Genomic DNA, 5,282 nt, shown 5'->3' on the forward strand with positions numbered 1-5,282 from the left:
TCAATCACTATTATGGAGAATACCATGCTTAAAGTCAGTTATGCATCTGTATTTCCTGCTTGTCCATTTATGAAAAGTGACTGTCAAAAAGGAAGAACCATCTCTGTTTCACATCTCTTACTCAGTTGAATAGATCAGAGCACCAGGCAGGTTCATGACCCCTTTCTGTTAGCCAGAGCAAAATCACGTAGGAGGACCTGATTCTTCCCCAGATAGCTCTAGAGAGCTACAGATAACTTAGCTTGCCTGTCTAAAGTTCCCATTTATCTATTTTTGATGATGATCTTTTTCAGGTAAAAGCATAATTTAGCCTGAAAGAGAAACTTCTAGACAATCTGAAACAATCAATATTGGACTCATGAGCCTAAGAAACCACAGTTTTTTACTTTCAGATTGTTTCTTTACCTCCTACTTGTGCGCCAAACTGTGGCTTGCTAATTTTGGAGATTCTTAATGAATGAGGGACATTTATCAAAAGATCTTGAGCAGTGTAAATAGTACTTTCTATACCTAATTATTTCAGCAATTGTTTTTTTAAAGATTACAAAGTAAGATTTTTGAAAAATGAAAGATGAGTCGTAAAATGACCTCAGTTTTAATATAATATAGTTAAATTTGCCAAATTATTTTCAAAGAAGCTTACGCTGCTGGCTTTCCACACTGAAGTCAATTAGAGCCTTAATGGTATCTTAAATGGTAACATTCAGTACTCTAAGTCAGAAAAAGAATTAGTATGGAAGTGATTCATAAATTCAATATGTAAATTTGAGATCCCCTGCAGTGACATACTCTTACATACAAAACCTTAGAAAAGAAGGCAGAATCTTTATAAGTCATCATTATGATTTTGAGTTGCAGAAAACAAAAGCACTAAGCCTATTTGGAATGCTTATTATTTATTTCTTTTCCTCCAGTGACTTTTGTTCCTCTGTTGATTTCATGAACAGCTAAAGGAAACGCTAAAGGAAACAACTATTTCAGCTATTGTGCAGAAGATAAATGACAGCAGTATTACCATCTCCTCTCTTTAGCTATATTTAAAAAGTAGAGTATATTGACAGCCAATTGCGTAACTCTGAAGATTAAATGTAGGCTGGTCTTTGTGTCCATGAGTCTTATTTCCACATTCCAGCAACTTCGGGTACATTCCTTTCTCCACTGAATTGCAGCTTGCTAGCTTATGTTGACCTGCCACTTCCTTCTCTGCTCCAGAAGCTGTTGTTGTGAATCCCTCTCTCTGCTGCCTTTCTCTTCCTCTGTGTCATATGTGGAGTTCAGGCAGTGACCTTTGAATGCTCAGCTTTCTGAGCTGGGCATCGTTTGTGGGTGTAGTCCTAAATGACTTGCCTGGTTATCCCAGGAAATATTTGACTAAACAGTAGATTGAACCCAGCTCCAAAACTGTCCTTCAAACCCTTCTCCTAAAGTCTACTTGTCTTTGCACAAAATATCCAGGCAGACCGCATTGCCACATCGGCCTTTTTTCAAAGAAGCTTGGGATGGTTGCGACTGTACATACACCAACTAGAGATATACATTTCTATTTGAAATGTTGTGCATTAGGTTGAGTACTACAATGGCCCACCTAAACAAGTAATCGATATCTGAAGCTTCCTGTAATTGGACATTCTACTGATAGTAAGGATTTAAAGTGATGATATGGACAATACAATAAAACATGATGAAAGGTAATGAAATCCTGCACTTTGTTTTAACAGATTTACTCACTTTCTTTTAATGTCTTCAACAGGACTAGAAACTCAAGCTGCCCAGTCTACTGTTTATAGGTTGTGATATCACCCAAACGTGACACGTCTTTCAAAGAGACAGAAGAATACTGCCTCAGCCTTAAAACATGTTACTGATTTTATGAAGTGGAGAAAACCCATTTTGATATGGTGCTTTCATAGCTTATGTTGAGGAATGCAACAGTTAAGTAAAAGTGATTATTAGGGGAGCAAGTAGTAAAGCAGCTCATTTCAAATTAGTTTCTTTTACAGCTTGCAGTAATGTCATCAACTTGTAATCTGCCTTCTAATGTCAATGTATTTGGTGGGAGAAGGAACACTTTCCAGACCAGAGGGGCTCAAACAGTTTCTTGTTTCTCCCAGAAAACACATATCTTCTCAGCCCTTTAATCCATTTCTCCTTTCCTGTATCTCATTCATTTAAATCAATGGGGAAAAATGATTCATTTCTATTCATTGTTTCTTTGTATTATCTGAAAAGGGTGGCTCTTAGGAGAGAAAAGTGCTCCTTTAGAAATCCTAGTGTTGAAGTGATTTAATTTCAGCTCTCATGATTAAGGATGTACAGTTCTAAATTTGAGGGTAAATGAGGTTGGCATTCTAGAAAAACTCAATACAAACCAACACAGGTCCAATTATTTTCTTATTCCTATCCTAGAGAAGAACACCTGGGTTACAAAATAGAAAATAGTGGTGGAGGTTCCCTGCATATCCCAGCAAAAACTAAGAGATAAGCTAAGAAAGAGAGACATTCTGGTCTCAGTCATGACAATGCTAAAGATGGATTTACAAGAAGGATTTAATTCCACCACCATTTTTTAGCCCTTGATCTTTTGAGTTCCTATAATGGAGAACATCTGTACAATGCCCACCTTAGCTCTACAGTGTGACCTTACCCAAACTTTAGCACACTCCCATCAACTTGTAATGGAGATATCAGGAAAAGGAGTACCACTGGAAACCCCGGTTCTCCTCATTTGGTAATTCATTTGATCCTTAAGTGAACAAACTGCAAAAAAATTACCAGATAACAAAAGTAACAAGTAACACTGGACAGAATCTCTTCCTAGAAGACTTCATTGCATTTCTCTCTCTTCCTGGACTATCTGGGGTGTTACAATCTTGTTTTAAGAAAACCAGTTCCCCTGGGACTAAAAATCTGAATATAGCTTATGTACCAGAACTGGGAAAATTTTACCCACCCCATGTGAATTTTCAGTGACATCTAATAGATGAATATATTTTATGTGTGTGTATATATATCTGAATATTATGTACACACATATGGCGATATCTAATTAATGTGAAGAAAAAATCCTCTTTAGAAAAGATGTTAAGCCATATAAAGGTGTGATATATATATCAAGAGCCAAGTTAGAGACGACTTTGCCATTTAAATTGCCAAGTTAAATATGACACAATTGAAGCAAACCTGTCCCTCCAGGCATTCATAAGCCTACACTTGGGAGCTGTTCGAGGCTAACTTAGCACCAATTGTATCTTATTTAACTTGGCCATTTAAAAGGCTAACCTTTTAGCAACTTGGCTCACACTGACTGTATCACACCTCTACATGATTGACCTTCCCTTCTCAACTTTCCCTCATTTGGTGGATGCAAAATAATTTTGAGCAAATCTGATTTACGTTATTTTGGCCAATTAGCGTGAAAGACAAAAACAAAATCTCTGAAAGACAGGTCTGAGAACATAAAATATAATTGGATGGAAATGGACCTGTTCAAATTCTTTTTGCCTTAGCTCAGCGTTTGAGCATTAAGTGCTAGCTGCCTGGTTTTGCTGACCGTCTGTGCCACCCTACAAGGAGTTCTCCTCAAAGCCTTATAGTTGAACCTCCTGTGCTCTTGTGCAGGGCTCACATACCACACTAGAAGCCATTTTTTCCCTGCTCTGTGAGAGGATCTGGGTTGGATGTAATTAAAATGGGAAATGGAAAGCGTAGCTTGTGCATTACTGAAGACTTCTGCTGTCATACGTCATGCATGCGTATGTCATAGGTCATGCATGTGCTAGAGCCAGATGATACTGTTAAAAGTGCAGAGAGATTCAGGTCTTGCTTCTGGTAAATACATGCCTGAAAGAGACTAAATTAGTGCATGGGTGTCCTGTGGTAAAGTGTCAGTTGTGACTATCACAATGAAGAAAGAAGAATCCAGTAAAGAAAGGAATTTGTTTTAACATCAAAATGCCGTTGACATGTATGGCACAGCAAACTGAACTTCTTCTGATCTCAGATTATGCATATTTAAAGACACTCCCAGGTAGACTTCTATCATTTGAGTCAGCAAAATCAGGATCAATGGCAATGCAATCAGATAGAAATATTGTGTTGCAATCTTTGTAGATTATTACCTATGATAATTAAATGCTTAGAAGTAACAGTAATGACAGCAGTATAAAGGCTTGGACCTTAGATAGAAAGAACACAAAATTACTTCCCTGAGGTGCATATGTCATCATATACAATGGGCTCATATCATCATATGATCTAGCATTAAATTCTAGATTATGCAATAAAACCTCTTCATTCAAGGTGATGTGTGGATGGAGCTGTGAGGGGAGCAACAGAAAAGGGGTCATATATGGCGCCCAGGAGCACTGGGGTGGATGAAGATGGATTTATGGATTTAGTGGTGGAATGAGAAGGGAATGAGTGTGTCATCCATCGTCTTGGTGGTAGTAACTGTGTAACACACACAGTGCACAGCACCCATTATGCTGTTCTGCCAGCACCTAGCCCTCCAATAACACCAGTTGCACATGGACGAGTGGAAAAAGAAATGTGAAAAAGATTTGCTAGCCTGGAGACGCAATTTAGAATAAATTGAAGTGATGCTTCATATTCCTGTCTTCTCCAAGCCTCTCGTATTAATTTAGGCCTTGACTACATGTGACTTGTCCTGCTGTGAAGTGAGAGATGGGCCTAAGGTCTCAAGGGCTATCATTGCTTCTTAAACACGTTGTGTGGAATTTGTGGTAAAATTTCATTCCTTTTTTCCATCTAAAAAGTTTATAATGACTAGTTACAGTTCAAAACATTATTAAAATTAATGAGTAATATAATACGAAAAAAATACTTAATAATACTCTTGTCCTAATTGACCTCTATCTCCTCTTATCCTCTTTTGTTTTCTTCCCTGAAATCAGGCAAAGTATTTGCTGGCTGACAACTTGTAAGAGCATAGGACTGGAAGTGACTATCATTTGATTAACACCTGCCTTGCATTGTAAAAAGAGGTGTTTTATGGAGCTCTTTCAAAACATCAACCTGAAATGTCACTATGCTTTATTACACAGATCATACACCACAGCCAGTGAGCAGAAAAGATGGGAAAACTAATGGTGTAAGTCCCTGTAATAAAGGAAATATATTTAATTAAACACTGGGCTACAACATAGCATAAAAAAGTCCAGCAGTTCCTTCCAATTTTACCTGGGGAGGAGAAAGAAATATCCCTCCTGTCACCAAATCTTTGAACATGAGGTACCAAAAAGATGAGTAAGATCAATACCAGC

Source organism: Nestor notabilis, unplaced genomic scaffold (assembly GCF_000696875.1).
Source record: "Nestor notabilis isolate BGI_N333 unplaced genomic scaffold, ASM69687v1 scaffold5938, whole genome shotgun sequence".
Taxonomy (NCBI): domain Eukaryota; kingdom Metazoa; phylum Chordata; class Aves; order Psittaciformes; family Psittacidae; genus Nestor; species Nestor notabilis.